The sequence below is a fragment of the Sphaeramia orbicularis genome, chromosome 10 (genome assembly GCF_902148855.1).
Source record: "Sphaeramia orbicularis chromosome 10, fSphaOr1.1, whole genome shotgun sequence".
Lineage (NCBI taxonomy): Eukaryota > Metazoa > Chordata > Actinopteri > Kurtiformes > Apogonidae > Sphaeramia > Sphaeramia orbicularis.
Window position 1 is genome coordinate 37,633,403 of NC_043966.1, and position 21,324 is coordinate 37,654,726.

Sequence of the window (21,324 nt, forward strand, 5' to 3'; positions counted from 1 at the left end):
TTAGCAGTACTTTCTCATTTGCCTGCATTAATATGTTTGATTTCAGTCAGTAGTAACTTGCAGAGTTTGTGGAATGTGCTGAATGTGCTGCTACTGAGGAAATACTGATGAACAATGACCATAAGTCTGTTAGCTGCGGGTCCAGCCTCTAAATACTGACGTCCACCGAGTCTGATTTACAGAGATACTTAAGAGTTATGCTGATGTGAAAACGTTTTCAATTCATTATAAAATTCCACTGGGACAAATTAGGCCACATTCAAGGTAATTAATGGAAACACAACACAACTGTATGTACAGGATGTGGGCTAGTGTTTACTTATTCTAGATATGGTCAGTATTACAATAATGTGGATCCAAAATGATGCAAGAATGCAGAATTTCTTGTCAGAAAATTTGGTTTTAACTTACCTCTGTTTTATAAGAGGAGAGAAAATTCTGATTTGATCATGGATTGTGTTTCTATCTCAACAGACTCTCAGTTGATCCTCTAGCTCATGGGTAACAAATATATGTTCCATGGGCTAAAACCAGCCCACCCATGGGTCCAATCCAGCCCTTGGGATAATTCGTGAAATACAAGGATTACAATGAATTAACGTTTATTTTAGTTCAGGTTCCACATATATAACAATGCAATCTCAAATGGGTCGGATCAGTAAAATACTACCATAATAACCAAAAAAATAATGACAACTTAATTTTTTTCTACTGGTTTTAGTGTGAAAAAAAAGGGTGACAATGTTTACATTTACAAACTATCTTTTCACAAAAAATATGAATAAACTGAACAAACATGAACAACTTGAAATGTCTTCAGAGAAATAAGTGTAATTTTAACAATATTCTGCCTGTTACTGAATGTTTTGTATATTTGTAGATCCACTGTGATCTATAATGTGAAGTACATGTGTAAATGATAAACTGAGGAATAATACTGTTAAAATTGCATTTATTTTTCATAATAAGTTTGTTTCTTTGTGGTTGTTCATGTTTTTCACATTTCTTTAATGAAGTGGCTATTGACACAGTACTGTGGCACGAAATATCAGTTTGTCTACAACCATAGAGCCAATCAGCACCTTCGTTATATCATGTCTAGACTGGTAGCGTATGTCTCGAAAAACATACCAAGGCAATCATATAGCAAATAGATTAAAGTGACCCACAGTGGTTATTTAGCTCACTCTGTAACATATTGGACTGCGATATGGAAGACATGTCTTCAATTCATAGTTGGGGTAGCAATTTTTAAAAAATTTTTTTTTTTTTCTGAAGATATTCAAACAGGGGGACATCGACATCCGACATTGATAGAAATCAACCACTGGGACAATGTTCAGAGTGCAGAATTCCACAGGACCACAGCATTCAACTGACACAGAACTTAAGTCATACAGCACACTACTGCATCTAACATGTAGCTCCGCCCACCTGCTCCAGCCTCCAGAGCAAAGAACACCAAAAAACATATAGAAGATTTAGAACAATAATTCCTATTCTATACTATATTCTATCACTAATTTATCGTTTCTTCCATCAATTGCCACAGTACTGTTGTAGAAAAATGCACAAACGAATGCACTGAAGTATACACCATATACCACCACAGTACTGTGGCAACAAGATGACAATGAGTAAAAAAAACAAAAAAAAGAGGCTAATGAGTTCATGTAACAGTATCCTTGATTGGCTTTAGTACAAATGCTAATATTTGATTGGTCTATGGCAATAGACAAACTGATATGTTATGCCACAGTACTGTGGCAGTAGCCATTGCCATGTTGTAAGGATAGTTTGTAGATGTGAACATATTCATACTGTAATTTTTTTCTTTTTCACTCTAAAACATAGAAAACAGTTTGGAGTTGACAATATGTATATGTATATTATTTTACAGGTCCGGCCCACTTCAGATCATATTGGGTTGAAAGTGGCCCCTGAACTAAAATGAGTTTGACATCCGTGTTCTAGCTAGATCAATACTCTTAACGTCTATGCAAATGCTGCCTTTAGCGTTCTTACTTTGACCCAAGCCGTGACCTTTTCCTAGCTCTAACTGAGCTGAGTGTGTGGTTCAACTCAAACATATCCATGTGTTTGCAGCAGTAAACAGTAGAGATGCGCAGAGATCTGGGTATTTCTATGTGAATCTGTGTTTTTGAGGTAAAAAAAATTATCTCCTAATTTTATTTGCACTCAAATAAAACAGGAAATTGGTATTACTGTTTTTGTTATCACCATTCTAATTTTAAGATATTAAAGTGTAAATAAAAGTGTTCTTCAATAAAGTATTACAAAAATGTTTAAGAACTTAATGTATGTAATATTGGTTTATGCTTTTAATAAACCCAGCATTAAACATACATAACCATAAACAAAAGGAAATCATTAAAAAAAAAAGAAAACATTCAGCTCCTAATTCACACTCAGTGAGCACAGTGTGTGGGTGGACTAGAACTAAATACACCTCCAGAGCTACCATCGGCTAATCAATGGGAACTCTGCCTCACATTCTTTAGGTCCACCAGGAAAACAAAAGTCAAGTAATGTTATTATAACCCTCAGCAAACCATTTAAGGTTAAAAAAAAAAGGATCAAATCAAGAGTTAGTTGTTTTTCTCTGCTTGTGCTGCACCGTTTCAGCCTGTGCTCTCCATCATTGTCTTCCTGTCACATGCACCAACTACGCCAACAGTGATGATGACACCGCAATGACATTTTTAACCCATAAAAACCCAAACAACCACCAGCAGCCAAAAGTATCAACTGATCTAAACTGTTTCATACCTGCTGATCCACTTGTTCTATCAATACATGTAAATAATTGGTGTAAAATGCAGTTTGTTGTCTTTTCATGGACATCAAATATGACCCATTTGGACGTTCAGAGGCTCATCTTCGACAACATTGATTCACCAGTAAAATGGACTCAGATCTGAACTTTCAAACCCACTTTAAGACCATTACAAAGACAGCTTACAACCACCTGAAGAATATCTCCAGGATTAAAGGACTTATGTCTCAGCAGGACCTGGAAAAACTAGTTCATGCATTTATCTTCAGTCGATTATGCTCCTTTTCCACTCCATGGTACCAGCTCAGCTCGACTCGACTCTACACTGTTTGGTACAGTGCCGTCACTTTTCCACCGCAATTGGTATCACCTTGGCGCAAATGAGATGGGTGTGGTCAGCGGAGTCGAAACTGTCGTGACGTCGTTTTTAGGCGACGTAAGTCTCACTCGGTATAGTAAACAATAGGCCTGTAACGGTACATATACCAAACAGAACCATTTCGGTACGCACCTGTTCGGTTCAATACATAGCTGTACCGAAACAGCACAGTATGTTGAGAAAAAGAAAAAGGAACAAAGACGTCCTTCGATGCGGAACTTTAAATCCGCGCAAGTTCCACAGGGACATATTGAAGGAGCGCACATTGACCCAAAATATGAAATAGCAGCTGAAAAAACAAAAAAACAACAAATATGACGTGAGCCTGGAAGGAAGAGACTGAAGACCCTCCTCCATCATTGCAGTCCTGTTTGGGATCACTTTGGGTTCAGGTGAAAGACAACAACGGGGAAAAGACGATTATATGACTAACGTTGTTTGCCGACTATGCGCGGTAGTTCTCAAACACTTACACTCGCTCTCTCTGTCTGTCTGTCTCTCTCACACACACACACACACACACACACACACACACACACTGTATAATAGAGGAATAGAACCCAGGAATTGGATGTTGAAAGTATGTAAATTTTCACTTTCGTTTCGCACCAGTGTTAGTTATGGACTGCATCCCCATGTATATAACTGCCCCCCCCTCACTCCGACAAGAAAAAAACAAAAAAACAAAAAACAACATCCCCCCTCTGTGTTTTTGACAAATTTCACCCTGCACACACACACACAAAAATGCCCAAAGTGGCCTAAACAGTTTGTTCTCTGTCCTAAAATAAATCATTTGCTTAATTTTGTTGTCAATGTTGCTCTTCAGTTTGTTAAAAGAGAATACGAGTTTGCCCTCTTCTTAATGTTGCACTTCATGTGGAATTGTTCGGTTGTTATTTTTATGCAGAATGTGAACTGACAGAACTGTGATTAACCCTAACTTTCAGGGAAAGTGAAATACTAATGTTTAAAATACATTTCATTTTTTTTTTTTTTCTATTTAATTTATAGCAGCGAATTATAATACTCCTGTTTTTCTATATTCTATTGTATCCAAAAATTTGGGGAAAAATGTTCAAAATTCATAATAAATGCATTAAACACATTTTGAGGGGTTTTCTTTCTTCCTGTACCGAACTGAAAAAACCGAACCGTGGCTTTCAAAACTGAAAACATACCGAACTGAAATTTTTGTGTACCGTTACAGGCCTAGTAAACAGTAATGACAATGTATGACATGGAGGTGATGCTGTACTTGTTGCTCAGTCTGTGGCTTTTTGTCGCAGCTCGAGCAACATATTCTGGAAATATAATATCAACTTTCACTGTTACGTGGATGACACCCAGCTCTACCTCACCAGCAAAATCAACTTTATTTAAAACTGACAGTTTTTCTGTGACTATTGACAACTCCACTGTCTCCACTTCCCCTCAGGTTAAGAGTCTGGATGTCATCCTCGACAGTACTCGATCTTTTCAATCCCACTTCAATAACATCACTCGATCTGCATACTTTCACCTATCTAACATTAAGCACCTCTGCCCCCCCCCCCCCCCCCGCCCATACCACTATCCTCGTTCACAGCCTAGTCACTTCTCGCCTGTACTATTGCAACTCTCTCCTCTTTGGTCCTACACACAAATCCCTCCATAAACTTCAAATGGTTCAGAATTCTGCTGCTCCCATCATCACCAGAACCTCCTCCACTCACCATATCACTCTTGTCTTGCAGCAGCTCCACTGGCTCCTGGTAAAGTTCCGGATTGAATTCAAAATACTTCTCTTGCCATCCATAACCTCACCCCTCCATATTTGTCTGACCTCCTTCATGTTGCTACTCCCTCTCGCACTCTCAGATCTTCCTCCTCCATCCACCTCACTGTTCCCTCTGCCTGTCTCACCACCATGCGGACCAGAGCATTCGGCCGCCCTACTCCCCAACTCTGGAACTCCTTGCCACCGGAGCTCTGAAACATCCCTTCACTCCCACTCTTCAAATCCAAACTCAAAACCTATCTGTTTAGGACCGCTTTCTGTTTGTGACCACTACTGCATTGTCTAATTTTTAACCTGCCTTTTGTTTTTTCCTCTGTTTTATTGCTTGTTTCATACTGTCCTGTTTATTGTAAGGAAGTGGTTCCCAACCTTTTTTGGCTCGTGACCCCATTTTAACATCACAAATTTCTGGCGACCCCAAACATTGAAAACAGAGACTTTTTTTTTTGCTAAAATTAATTTGTTTTTGCTCCTGTAATAGTTTGCTCTACTATGTCACAAATAAATGTTAATTTTAGATAACATTTAGTCTATATAATGTATATTATGTGGTGGAAAAATTTACTTTTTATGTTTTATACTCTTTATATTTTATACTGTTAGTACATCTTCTTTTAATGCTGAGTCATTATTCATTATGTGTGATGTTTACCACTCTGTAACACCCCCAACCCAGGAACGGAGTTCTTGCCTTGAGTTAAAACCCAAACACCTAAATGTCTGAATGTGTAGATAGAGGATGGCGCCTGCACTCCAGATTGGATCCAAGCAAGGTTAGAGTGGAGAGGTCATCATGACCTCTTCACGGAGCAGAGAAGGAGTAGTATGGGGTGGTACGATGTACGTAAGGAATGACATCATAGTTTGAGGGGGTTGGATTTGGTTCTATATAATCTTTAGTTTTCTCTTGTTTAATCAGACTTCACTTACAGAGTTTCTCTGTGACTGACTTCTCAATAAATGCATTTATTTATTTTAACTCTAACTTTCTCTCCTCCTCTTTGTGTGTGGGTTATCAGTTGAACATTTCCATAACAATTACCATGGACGGAGGCAGAAAAACCAGGTGTAGATTACTGCACAAAGGGAGAATTTTATTTTCCTTGGTCAGGATATGTACAGTCAGTCCAGCTTGGATTTACAAGGCTGACAATTAATACTGAACAAACAATAACTCAAACTATGAATTATGAAAGAGCTGCAGCATCTGAAACCGGCCACAATAAACATTTAAAAGATAAACAGTACCACAGTGCTTCAGTTTTAGCTTCACAGTTTGTCCTGCCTTTTATGTATCTGATTGTCTCTATCAACTCACCATAATTTTTTTTTAATTAGTAAGTTTTCATTTTTATTTTTATCAATTACTAGAAATTCCAGGTGACCCCACATGAAGTCCCGACCCCAAGGTTGAAAAACACTGTTGTAAGGTGTCCTTGAGTGCCAAGGAAGGCGCCTATAAATAAAGTTTATTATTATTATTATTATTATTATTATTATTATTATTACAAAAGGTGAAAGGAGAGAGACAGAAACAAATACAAGCGGCAAGACAAAACACGTGGAGAGTTATGAAAGCCATACAGCTGTATGAAGCTGAAGACCAGCGGATAGGAGCTGCCAAGAGATGACGTCTGATGGTAAGCTAACGCCTTATATACAGGGTGTCCCATAAGTCTCCATATATAGGAAAAATAAACGTTTCTTGACATAAACCATTTTTATTTATATAATATGCTCTATATGACTGCCATTTTGTCGGGAACACATTTCAATGCGTGTCCTCCACTGCTGAAGAACTATAAAGAAGAAATATAAAGAAATACATGTTAGAACCATATGTATTATGTCTCCTATGTATGGAGACTTATGGGACACCCTGTACAATAGATGTCACATTGAACGGTGGGGTCCATGCGAACCGAGCCATGAGTAAAATGATGAAGAAAAGCGTTTTTTGTCAATATAGCCTACTTTACCTTGTAAATGTAATGCGCATATAGGCATGGTGTTTGAGTTAGACACTCATGCCCTGTTGCACGTGTGACGACACTCCCTCTGACCAATCAGTGGCTGGCAGTGAAATTTCAGTGGAAATTTCGGAGGTGGTATGAAAAAAGAGTACGGTTACCAGGTACAATCCCCAGTGGAAAAGCGCTAAAACCGTATAGAGTCGAGTCGTGCTGGAAAGGTGCAGTGGAAAAGGGCCAGGGTTAGTTTGGACTGTTTGAGGGGTTTATGAGCTTCTTATTCATGGTCAGATGTTGGTCCAGTTTTAAGAAGCAGAAACAGACTGTAACAGTGTCTTTACAGGTCTGACTAAAAAGTCCATCAAACAACTGCAGCTGATCCAAAATGCTGCTGCTCGAGTCCTCACCAGAACCAAAAACATTTACCACATCACACCGGTTCTGAGGTCTTCACTCTGGCTTCCTGTCTCTCAGTGGATAGAATTTAAAATGCTTTTCTTAGTTTATAAAGCTCTGAATGGTTCAGGGCCCAAATCCAGCAGTGACCTCCTTTTACCATATGAACTCTGTCCCCAGAGTCAGAACCAAACAGGGAGAAGCAGCTTTTAGTTTTGATGCTCCACACATCTGGAACAAACTACCAGAAAACTGCTGAAACTCTCAGTTCCTTTAAATCCAGGTTAAAGACTCATTTGTTTACAGCTGACTTTGAATAGAGTAGTTTTCAGTTTTAATACCTGCGCTGACACTCACAATTTTAAGTGTCTTGATTGAATTAAATTCTAAATTTTAGTCAAGACTGTTTTTAGCTTTTGTTTTAACTATCTCTTATTCCTGTTTTAATTTACTTCTTTATTTTTATCTTTTCTGTACTTTTCTTTTGTTGAATGTTTTTTTTCTCTATGATTTTAATGTGATTTTATGCCTTTGTAAAGCACTTTGAATTGCCTTGTGTATGAATGGTACTATATAAATAAATTTTCCTAGCCTTTCCTAAAACCCATGTAGTTTGATAAATGACACTGGATGGACACACTTGTTTTATGCTTAGTTATTGATATATTTGGTGGAAAAAAGTCACTTTTTTTCTGTTTCCTCTGTTTCTGATATAACATCCCTCAACTTTAATCTGAGCTTTTATGAACATGTTTATGATCACTGAATTAAATATAAGAAAATACCAGATTTTCACTGAAAAAAATGCAAAATACAGAGAATAATATTTCAAGAAATAGTGGTAAATCACTTAAGAAAGGTTAACTACAGAGGAAAAATCATTTGGGAACTGTCATAAAAGTAGCACTGGGTCTTTATAGGTTAATAAAATCTGTATGAAATATGTTAAAAACCCTCTATTTGTGCTTTTCTAAATACTGTATTTGGTATTCTGCTCCAGCTGTACTGAACAAGATGACAATCCCATCCTACATCCTTATTTTTGCCTCTAACCATTTCCACATACATTTGTCTTGTTGAATAAGAGCTCAGATTGCACTCAGCTGTATTTTGTTGAGGGTGACATGAGTGAACACAATCAGCGGTGAATCACAAAACCGGCGTGTTTTCGTCTTGCTGTATCTTTCATGTCATCTTTGACTTGTTATGTCTCTTTTGTTGTTTCATTCTTGATGCATATTTTACATTGCTTTCATCTTGTTGCATCTTTAATGCAATTTTCTTCATGTTACATTTGGTGTGTGTGAAAGAAACACAGACATTATCTTTTGTTATTGTTCGATTTAGGCTGACATCTGACTTGATGTTGGAGATGCATTTAATGTTGCAAAACACAATTACTGAAATTATTTATTATATTATTATTATATTAGATAATCCCCACTTCTGTTACCCTAGCTGAACCAAGCACTGTCCATTTAAATTATTAAATGCTGAATTATTATGAAACATAATTCCTAGAGACTGAGTTGAAAACATCCTGAAATCACAAAAAAAGAAAGAAAAAAATCATGGGTTGACAAGCGAAGATTCTTAACAGCACATTCGCCTGCCTCACCAGTAGCCACTTTTACACAGAGATCCTGGAAAAAAGGTGAGATGGTGATCCCACTTTTTTTCCATCATATACTGATTTCCACAGCCAAGCCAAAGGAGTAACAGAAGAGAGACAAGCTGGACTTTTACACAGCGGACCTACGTTCTGGAATCAAAGGGGCAGTGACTCAGCGTATAGTGTAATGTATAACTTGTGCGTGTTAGAATTATACAGTTGAAGAACATATAAAAAACTCAAGCATTATAGAATTATAATTTAATATGTTATAAACATGAGGCTAACTATGTTTTGAAATTAGAATCTGATGTTATAATTATAATATCTGTTTTTAGCTGATTAAGTTGAGTTGTGTGATGTATTAATATGAGAAGGCAACAAGCTTAAAAGGGTGGAGTGGAAAACACAGACAAAGGGACACAGATGGGTTAGGTTAGCTTTTAGGAGTGTGGAATGTTTATTGTTTTATTATACATAAGGAGAAGAGTTTAAGAGGTCTGTGGGGTAAGGACAGGGGGTGACAGATGTAAGGTGGGGGAGGTGCAATGTTATTGGTTGAGGCCAGAAAGAGACAACACCCCTTGTATGACTATAAAGGATGAGGAAAAAGGTTTCTCTGGGTTCTTGAGGACAGGGAGCCAGAGAGATGGGTTCTATGTTTGGAGACTTTCTGTCTGTGGGCCTGGAAAACTGATTCTCTGCAACCTTGGGAGACCACAGATCTGTGTAAGTTTGATTAATGTTCATTAAATAATTGATTCATTGTTATTCTTAAATCCTGTTTCAGGTCTCCCAGATAGCAAAATCATTATGGCTTAAATCTGGCCCAAAACTGGCATGCCATTTGGCAAAGTTCTGGGTGGATGTATGGGCCCTAAATGGTCCAAAATAGGCAAGCCAAAATCAAACCAGAAGGAAGCCAAAATTCACCCAAAACTAATTGTGGACTCCCAAAATATAGCCATAATTGTCCCCGAAAAGCCCCAAATCCCCATAATCCAGCCAAAAAGTAGCCAAAACTGACCCAAAGAGAGGCCAGAAGGAGGCCAAAATTCACCCAAAATTTGTGTTGATCATGCTTTTAAAATGATTTTAAATTTCTTCTGGGTAGAAATTCCCACTCTTTGCGCAGTGTTTTGGCTTTATAGAAATATGCTAAAACACAACCAAAACACATCCATATATGGAATAAGATGTTGCCACTCTTTAGTCAATCTTCTGGCTTGCCATAAACATGCCATACCATCCCTATACTTGATCCTGATCTTTGTCCAGTCTTTTGGTTAACCAGACATATGCCATAACTCAGCCATATACTGCTGGTGCCTCCATAGCTATTATAGATTCCCTTAATCATACCACAGTAAAGCCAAAAGGCTTTCATAATGCCAAAAGAAAGCCAAAAATCTCAAATGTATGCCATAATACTGCCAAAATATTTGCTACCTGGGCTGTTTTGTGATCAAGGTAATAACCAATGTAACTAACACGGGGGATAGAGAATTGGAGTCAGATTTGTAAGTAGAATCCCAACATGTGTCAGAAATACCCCGAGCATAGCGGCTTGTGGATCTCGGTGTCTCCCCAGTTTGACATCTTTCTAGTCGCGTTGATATGTTTGTTTACTGTACACGGTCCGTGGTCATTTTTAAGTTCCTCCGGCGTGGAGGTCGCACACGCAATACGTCATCAAAACGTCACACATTGGTTGCAGAATGAGAGGAGTTCCTTTAACATAGCATTCTGGATTCATGATTCCACCTTTATCATGGCTTTGTTACTACCTCCAGAGGTGTTACAGAGCCATGATAAAAGTGGGACCAAATGATCCCACCATTCTGTTTACACAAACGTTGTTCTGGAATAAAGGCGAATTATTCCAGTTACAGAAGTGCTGTTCAAAAGGGGCTATTGTTTGGTAGCCTCTTGTGGTTCTATGACTAAGTACAGGAATAAAGAAAAAGCGTCTGTTTCCTTCGTTAGGTATGGACGATGCTTAGAAAGAGGCAGCTGGTTGGATATGATGGAGTCACAAACTGCGGAAACATCTGACTAACGTTCACAACTACGATAAATTCTGTGTTTCTCAAGAAAGGCTTATCGGCACAAATGTTCACTTGGACTCAAAAGTGAATCAGTGAGGTCAAAGGTTATGTTGGCTGTGACCTCAGAACCCACATTTTGAGTCATAACTCAGAAATTCAGATAGGATAGTTAACACATCTAATAAAACTTAATGTCATGACGTGGCTCTAGGCATGACAAAAGGACACCGACAACAAAGTATGCATTAAAGAAAAGTGATTTATTTACAATGAAATAAAGAGAAATATGCAAACAGTATAAACCGTATTGGATGTGGCATCTGTAGCATCAGTAATCGGGTGAGTGTTGAGATGAGTGAATGTGATAAGTGTGAGAGTTGTATGGTGTAAAACAAAAGACAAAGGTAACGAAAAGATACAGGTGGTCTGGTGCTGGTGTCGGCCTGAGCAGCGAAGGAGAGAGAGAATCCAGCGTTTTGCCGCCGGTATAAATAGGCATAGCGCATCAGGCCCAGATGTGTAACGCATGTACGCCGGTCTGCCCCTAACTCCACCTGCACACAAACGTTAGGGACAGACAAGCAGCCCACATGATCAGAAGGGAGGGGTCATGACATATGGTTGTGGTTTTTAAAAGGTTAAAGGTTAACTCACTTTATTATCCCTGTAGGGAAATTAATACTAATACACACACAGTACATGACATTAGCATTAGCAGTTAGTATTAGCATATAGTAGACATTAGGGGCAGTGAGCTGCCATTGAAATCTTTATCATTATCATTTATCAGGGGCCCTGACACAACAATTAACCTGCATGTACCTGTTTATAATGGTGGGAGAAACTGGAGGACCAGGAGGAGAACAGGTAAACTCAAGACAGAAAAGCTCTAATGTGACTTTACGAAACAGCGACAGTTGTCATGTAACTACTTCTTCTAGCTGTTTGCAAGAATCTCTTCTTAACCCTGACCAATTTGTTAGCTTGGGTGTTAAAAGTACGCAGAATCATAAATACTGCAAGTAAAATAATAAAACAAAACAAAAAAAAAGCTCTTAACAAGTCTCAATCCAATGAGCTCCTGATTTTGCAAGAAAATACCTACAAGAAATCTTTTACATTAAATGCAATTAAGTCGTTAAATTGTTTAACTGGATTAATTGCCTGTTTCTGAACAAAAGGTCTTCAGTTTTTTACTGCCCTTTTTTAATGTTGATTATGATTTTGTGTAATCTGTGTTTATATCTCTTAAGGATAGCCCGTTTCTCTGGGTGGAACCAAAGACAATGTAGTTTTTCCAATAAAACCTTCCACCGGAGCTCATGGCTGACTCGTGTTGGAAAAAGTGTGTCCTCCACAAAAGTTTGTCTTCTTAGACTTATTGAACAAAAATACGGAAAAACAAAAAGCACATGCATACATGAATCCACTGCATACGTTATCCTGTCCAAACACTGCGAAAATACATACGAACTTCCACAACGGTCAGAACACGGTCCAACACGGTCAGAAAAACTGTGAGCTCCTCTCAGCTCTAATGCTGTATACCCCCCAGGGCACGTAGCACCCCCAAGCTCAGCGCAAACTTCTTAAAGCCACAGACTCCCACATCCATCCTTAGTAAATTGCCCACACATTGACACGAAACAACCGAAACACCATGACTGTGCAAATAACAATGCAGATATCAAAATACAATCATGCAACACCTCTTCAAATGCAATCAAATTATAAAATTACCAATCACCAATCAATAACAGAACCGAAATTGTCATCAGTTATACAAACCATGCATGTGGCACCTATAGACAATTTTCTGCTTCATGAAAGATAAGGTTTAACCGAACCTTTGTGTGCTAAAACCTAACCATAACTGTTTGCTAGCTTTTGTCATCTTTCTTCATTTAGCTGTTTCCTTGCCTTTTTCCTGACCCTAACCATTTTGTTTTTTCACTTAAATCCAGGGTTGGGAGTAACAGGTTACAAAAGTAATGCATTACAGTAACAGATTACTTTTTGCTGTAACGCAGCAGTGTAAGGCATTACTAATCAATTTTCAGTAATATTTTACTTGGTACATGTTAAACAGCGCTTGCGTTACAACACACTGTCACCCATAATTTAATTGCTCAAATGAAAAAAATAAAACAGCAAGACTATAAGACCTTAAGGAATCGAAAATGCATCGAGAAAGTTCTATTTCCTGTTGGTGTTCAGCCAGTGGGTGAAGATGGCAGAAGACAGTCCACTGGCCACATGGATGGATTTCATTCACTATTCATTACATCACTAACCCCATTACTAACCCTAACCCTGCATTACAGAAGCTAGTTAGCTTGATCCCTGTGATCAGCAATGACAAGGTAAGCTTACGTTTTTTATGACTCGTTAGAACTCTTTATCGGTTGCGGATTTATCTACCAGCGTTCTCGGCTCTGCATCCCCTGTTTGAACATGTGAAATGTCAAAAAAATGCAATCTTTCCTGCTGGGATTTGAACATTGTAGACCGTAGCGTTACTTACTGAGCTATCCGTCCACATGTACTTTGGGACGCAAGTTTATGCGTCCCAAGGCTCTCCTATCTCTTGTATCAGGGAGGGGGGGGGCACATACCATTTATGATGAGAGTCTGTATATAACTCTAAAGTAATACAAGAGTCATGTAATGCATTGCCATTCTGACACAGTAATATTGTAAGGTAAGGAATTACTTTTAAATTACAGAACAAATCATCTGTAATGGATTACAATTTGGAAGTAACTTGCACAACACTGCTTAAACCTGACCAGTCCATGCCACAGCGTAAATGCAGCTCTATTTTTATTCTTTTCATTATCTTTATTTTTATCTGTGCTATTTTATGCACACTGCACAATGTCATATTGGGAGTCGTGACCGATCGACCTGTTCTGTATTTCAGGTAAAAGGACGTGTTGCCTAAGCCTGAGACTTGAAAGGATTTGGTCCGTCTATCAGTCATCCAGATTCATGTCACTGTCACACCCAGCTGTAATTGTGTGATTGATGGAACTTTCCGTCCTGTCACACTCACAAACACATATACAGTATGTGCAGACAAACCCCCATTAATTTGCACACGTGCACCCGTAGAGACCTGCTTTCTTCCTGATGAATATTTAGCGCTGTCCTATTTTACTTATTGCCATGTAATCCCTCACACACTTAGCCTTTGCATGCGGTGGCCCAGGTTTGATATATGGCAGTCATGGTGTGTAAGAATGTAGTAGGCGGATGTTCAACAGCCTGTTGGAAGATGTTTTACAGCCCTGGCAAGCAGTATGTTGTCACAATGTGTTCAATATCACAACGCATCAAAATTTACTGCAGGCTTCCAGCACTTTCCATTCATTGTACTTTATCGCCATGGCGACACACATTGATCTTAGCAAATAATACTTTTTATTATTGAACATTACCCCACGCACTCCATAATCAGATTTATTTCCTGTCCAGCATGTCTGTGCAGAGGCATATGAGCAGATATCAGAGCAGATATGAAAGAGAGAATTCTGCCCTCTGCTTGACGTGATAATATCCATGAAGAACACTCTATCTGTGAAGCAGATGCTATCTGCATTTGTTGTGCCTGAGAAAAACACCTGACCTTCTGCTAGTGATACAGACTGGCAAGTTCGCGCAAAAAAAAAATACGGAAGGTGATAGGGAAAACACCTTCCATTTGATCTTATGTGTCAGCAGCCACCTGAACATTTACTACACAGGTAAGAAATGTCAGTGAAGGAGGAAAAGAAGTAGATAGAAGAGCAATGCTCAATATCAGGTGAAATTCAGTCAAATATTTGGCATGTTAAACTGCAAAGAGCTCATTTTTAGTGGTAGGGATGTGTCTCTCAACTGTAGAGCAATACAGTATTGCTGTGTTACATTTTCTTACATTAACAAATGTGTTTTTGGATGGAGCATTCTGTTAGACGAGCTGATGGCAGAGCATGGAAGTGCCTAATTAGGCTGCTGTCCAGGAGGCTGTAGCGTGTGTGAGAAACGCCCCATCTCTGGCATTTAATCTAAGCCTGTCACATTTACTTTGCCTCCCTCTCAGCCCCCAGAAGTGCCCTGAACGCATGGCTGAGGGGACACCTGAATGCATTGCTGTAATTTTCTCTTTGCGGGGAATCGCACTCATATGGCTCTCACATGACACCAGCTGACGGTCTACCAGGCTCAACCCCGCTTCGCTCGAGAAATAATGAATGAAGTACCACAGTACGCCGAGATATTGTGATGACTGTGTGTTGTGAGCTATAGAGGAAGGTACACTGACAGGTAGAGTATCGCTTATAATTGGACAGACCAAACAATGAGTGTAAGCTGATAATTACTTTTTACAGTTTGTTTTTTGAAGTGACAGACTTGTAAATTGAATTGTCTTCTATTGATTGCAACATATCAATGAGACACAGAATGAAGACAACACAAAACTGCGAAGACAAACAGTGTGTCAAACGGGGGGTGTGCCTGACAGGCAGAGAGAAACAATGAGCAGCCTGATGAAGCACCAAGAGATGCTTGAAACTTATTATTTATCCAATCCGCCATGTAACTGTTTTTCAGCAGTACAATGAACAACTGAAAGGATATTGTGATTCAGAAAAAAGTCTGTGTAATGCCAAGCTAAGTATCCGGTCTAAATACATCTATTTATATAGTGTTAGGCACGTGTCCTTTTAATTACACTGGTCTACAATTTTTAAGAAATGATTTGCTACAGAGATTAAATGTGCTAAATGTTACGTATTTTAATAAGATTAATTGGAAAATAAATGACAAAAGTGCCGGTTTGCTGATGTTTTCAAGGTATATGATTAAGTGTTATTACACATATATATTGGTTTATGTACATTTATATAATAGTTTTATAAATCTTCCACCAAATAGTACCTGTAAAGTGAATGTATTCTAATGTGCAGACTGTTTTGAAGTAGATCTTGTAGCTCTGAGACAAATATTCCTTTTGAGTCAAACCCATTCTCTTGTTAATTCTTGAATTTCATATTTTGACCCAAGGCTGTATCTTGGAAAGTTTAGCCAACCAGCATTTTTGACTTGATTTTTCTTTATCAGTGACTCTCATGTGGTAAAATTTCTTTACTTTTATTCTGGAAGCCTTTTCCTTGTAGACCAGTGTTAGTTTCATTTTATGCCAATTTAGAATTTGTCTCTCCAGTAATTTAAAGGAAAATATCTATAATCTATTGTAGGTGCTTTTAGTGTCACGATTTTCTATGATTAAAAAATAAATAAATAGAAAAATTATAAAATATTAATTGCTTAACATCCCCAATTTTCAAGTGTTTTTGGTGTCTCTAGGCTCATCTCCAGGTCCAAACAGTCGATAACAGCTGAGCTTATATGGTTTTTTACTGTAACTTTTTTGTTTAGTGACTCACCAGAAGGGGCTAAACTTATTTATCTACAATATAGTGATGATTATAATTTATCTATGCTCGGTGTTTTATATGATTGTCGGGGAAACAGCAGAATTATTATTGAATAAGACTGAAAGTAATCTGAAGATGATGTGGAATTCATCCATCCATCCATTCTCTTCCGCTTATCCGGGGCCGGGTCGCGGGGGTAACAGTCTAAGCAGGGATGCCCAGACTTCCCTCTCCCCAGACACCTCCTCCAGCTCTTCCGGGGGGATCCCGAGGCGTTCCCAGGCCAGCCGAGAGACATAGTCTCTCCAACGTGTCCTGGGTCTTCCCCGAGGTCTCCTCCCGGTGGGACATGCCCGGAACACCTCCCCAGGGAGGCGTCCAGGAGGCATCCGAAACAGATGCCCGAGCCACCTCAGCTGGCCCCTCTCGACGCGGAGGAGCAGCGGCTCTACTCCGAGCTCCTCCCTGGTGACTGAGCTCCTCACCCTATCCCTAAGGGTGCGCCCAGCCACCCGACGGAGGAAACTCATTTCGACCGCTTGTATCCGGGATCTTGTCCTTTCGGTCATGACCCAAAGCTCATGACCATAGGTGAGGGTAGGAACGTAGATTGACCGGTAAATCGAGAGCTTCGCCTCTCGGCTCAGCTCCTTCTTTACCACAACCGACCGGTACAGCGACTGCATCACTGCAGACGCTGGGGAGTCGGTGGGGAGTCTTTGCCCCAAGTGGAGGAGTTTAAGTATCTCGGGGTCTTGTTCACGAGTGAGGGAAGGATGGAGCGTGAGATTGACAGACGGATGTGGAATTCAAATGAATCATTTTAAGTATTATAGTACTTAAGTCATAAAAGTCTTGCTCTGTAACAGGGGTAGCTATAAATATCCAGTTAGCTAATCTGCTACTATTAGCCATTGTTTATATTTTTTATGGGTACTGTACTGCCATGTTTCCACTACATGGCTCGCCTGGACTTGGCTCAACTCAACTCGGGTACTGGATACTATTCCTGGAAACCATTTCCATTACAGGATACTACCGACTTTAGAATACCTGGACGTCATATCGATACGGCGCATAACTTCTGCTCAGAGAGTCTGCTCAGAGAGTTGCTCAAAAACTCACTTGTGTATAGCCTTGTCAAGCTTGCGCTAAATTTTTTCATTGGCCACCAAGGACAGAAATGTCTGAAGTTCCTCAATCGACCACGGTGTAGTTTTACAGGCTGTCATCATGTGGATTAACCCAACGGTATATTTACAGTAAACTTCTGAATCTGTTTTTTTTAAATGCTGGGTCGCACATTGACGATGCAATGACACAGAGACAACTCTCTGACCAATCAATGATCTGCAGTGTTTACACGTCATGTTTCAGTATTTCTTTCCCCGATTTTGGAACCTCGGTGGAGCAGGTACCAAAAAGCTAGGACCAGGTACCAGATTCCAGGTTATTTTTCATAATGGAAACACAAAATGGCCGAGTCGAGTCGGGTACCACGTAATGGAAACTCGGCATAACTTTATTTATCAACCTCAACATTTCCTCTCCTCTTGATTATCACATGGAATGATAACTGGATGTGTTTTATGGACTTGAGGTCATAGTACTAGTGTATGAATGGGAGTGTAGCACTGGACCAGCTGTAGTTCGCCTATCGCTCTGGGACTGGGGTGGATGACGCTGTCGTCTACCTGCTGCATCAGGCTCAGTCTCACCTGGAGACCACCTGAAGCATTGTCAGAATCATGTTCTGTGACTTCTCCACTACTTTCAACACCAAAGAGCCAGAGCTGCTGCCAGGGAAGCTGGAGAAGGCAGGAGTGGACCAGCATCTGACTGCATGGATGTGGTAGTCTGCAGTACACGGGGCTCCACAGGGAACAGTACTCTCTCCTTTCCAGTTTTATCTCTACACATTGGACTTCAGTCACAACTCCAACCACTGTCACCTCCAGAAGTTCTCAGATGACAGTGAACATGAACACAGAAGCATCACTGTTGACTTTGTCGGCTGGTGTAAACAGAACTTTCTGCTTTTAAAGGAGAAACATTTTGCTTTTTAAATGGAATTCTGCATTTTAAAACATTTCCCTGCGGTCTATATAAACTGTAAATGCTATGCTTGGGTCTGAATTCTTCATTAATTCAACTCCACAGGTCCATCTTCAACCCTATTTCTGAGTAATGACACCAGAAAGGTCATTTTGAGACCTGGCCGTTTAAATGCAAATGACCCCACCCCCCTTCCAGGATGTTGACTGTGCTGCTCTGTCCCGTTCAGCCACTTGAGTTTGTTAATACAACCAAAAACTGAACATTTTAGGTAATTAGCTCGAAATTTGGACATATTTTCAGTATGGGCTACAACCGCTGCTTCTGACAAACAGTTATTGTGTAGTCAGAGAAATGTTCATAGGAAGTCTTAACCTTATATGTGCAAATGTCGTGACGTAACTAGTTACAGATGTAACAAATTAAGAAGGAATTAAAATGGGTTGTAGAAATTCACTTGATTTTTGCCAAAATGAATATATAACTAGGGGTCAAATTCAAACTTATTGAACTATTAGGCTGCAAATACACAAATAAATTTACCAAAGACTAAAAAAAGTGGGTTTAGCAAAATATGACCCCTTTAAACACCAATAAGTCAAAGGAGATGGTGATTGGCTTCCACTGGACACACTCAACACACACCGGTGAACATACAGGGCTTGGACATTTATCTTTACTGTGGGTCATTCCTTCCCACGGACATCAGACTGTACAACCCATCACTACAGTGAGCTGCAGGACCACAAACAGTTCCACTATGTATCTCTCTGGGTCATGTGCAATTGTTTTTTTATACTACATTTTCTTCTGGCCTAAGAATATCTGTATATGTGTAGATTTGTTTTATTACTATGTTATATTAATATTTAATATTTTTATTTTTATATTCATATTTTATTGCTATCATTCTCTTTCTGCATGCTCACTTTACTGTCACCATGCATTTTAAATGCTGCTGAGATGCTTGAATTTCCCTACCGTGGGATCGATAATGTCTTATCTATGTTGGATACAGAGGAATGAACAGAAATGGACACAGAAACAAGAAATGACATCACGGCTTTGCCAAAAAAAGTCACTGTGGGCACTCAAAAAGGTTAAAAATGTAATATTTGTACTCTCACTTATTAAGCTGCTGACAGTTTCAGAGTTAAACCTTTACTAGCGCTTTGACCCGTGGGAATCCATGGTTTGTAGAAGCAGATTAAATGGGGAGCTTAGTTTTTGTAGAATTGGTCCTAAATTATGCAAAGTTTGTGTAAGCTTAGTGGTGTAACACGCAGATTAGGAAGAAATAGAATGGCCTTCATTTTGTTATGTATTGAAATCCCAAATAACTGAAAATACTGCATTCATAGTGATGTTAAATATGTCTTTGAAAGGACTTTACAGTCATGTTATTGTATGACTTCATAACATTCACAATACTTGATTCGACTGAATTTACAGGTGTAACACACAGATTAGGAAGAAAGAGTATGGCCCTCATTTAGTTTAGCATTGGCATGGACGTAGACCAGAGACTTTTACACAGGACTGAACATGACGGTTTATTCCGACTCACTCCTGTGTGGATCCGAACTCTGGTTTGTCTGATCAGAGTTTGCAGAACAATGTGTTACAGCAAGGGAGGGGGGGGGGGTCTAACGGGCTGGGTCTGACAGGAGGAGTGGAACCAGGCCAGAGTAAGAACCAGCCAGACCAGGTTCTCCTGTTGATCCAAATCCAGCCCCCCCATTTGCGGCTGTGAATGGACTCATCCGCAGGCTGCCTGTAAACCAGGCATGTCCAAAGTCCGGCCCGGGGGCCAATCACGGCCCGCGGTCAGATTTAATACGGCCCACAGCTTGGGTTTTATATTATATTATTTATGGCCCGCTTGGACTGTTGAACCGAGTACATGAATCATAAAAGGTTCCAAATGCAGTTTCTCCTTTCACCTCATGGTGGCAGCACCACTCTAACTCTATCTGGCTCTACAGCCTCACCGTGAACCTTTTTCGCTAATTTCAAACCACGGCGCCTGTAAATAAAAAAAAAACTAAAGTTGACAGTGAGGGCCGCCGCTTCCAGGACAGATAGGAATTACAATTTTTTTTCACTGAAAATCAAGGCAATTATGTTTGCCTAATTTGTCAAGAGACTGTTGCCTTGTTTAAGGAATTCAATGTAAAGAGACACTAGTAGATAAAACATGCTAATGCAAACAAACTAGCAGGGAGTGAGCGCTCTGAAAAAGTGAAGCAAATTCCAGCTGCTTTAAACTCACAGCAGTGACTCTTCATGTGAACCTGGGAGTTAAATGAATTTGCCACCAAGGCAGGCTACCAAGTTGCCAGGTTAGTTGCCTGTAACTGCTGGTGTTATGTACTTGTAGATGTGACACAAAATATTACTTTTTGAATGATTTTGTGAAAGACAAGAGTAAGAGTCATATGTTTTCATCTTAAATGTTAACAGACTTTGCATTACTGAGTAATATATGAGTAATGATTACTCATATAAGTCATGTTTAAAATGAATGTGGGGTTAAGATTTGTATCAACTTGGAAGTTTAAGATACTCCACATAGTTTGTTCTATGTTATCTGACTCCAGATGTGAAAGGAAGGCAGAATTTTTTTTTTTGTTTGTTTGTTTGTTTTAATTTGTTCACACCTGAGTGGCTTAGATTTGGTTACATTGCCATTTAAAAAAATGATATTGTGACAATGAAAATAAAATTGTTGTAGAACAGCACATTTATATGTAATTTTTACTGTTTAAAAAATGTCTGAAGGGACCACTGGCCCCTGGCAATGTCCACATTATCAGATCTGGCCCTCTTTAAAAAAAGTTTGGACACCCCTGCTGTAAACCCAT

The 21,324-nt window shown here is 39.3% G+C and overlaps 1 long non-coding RNA gene across 1 annotated transcript; it reads left to right on the forward strand.

The window, feature by feature from the left end:
* The first annotated feature begins 1,591 nt into the window (after window positions 1-1,591).
* Window positions 1,592-21,027, forward strand: LOC115427265 (uncharacterized). The gene is made up of 3 exons (XR_003936462.1): window positions 1,592-1,783; window positions 11,711-11,716; window positions 21,017-21,027. It is a non-coding gene; the product is annotated as an uncharacterized LOC115427265 (long non-coding RNA).
* Window positions 21,028-21,324: the final 297 nt, after the last annotated feature.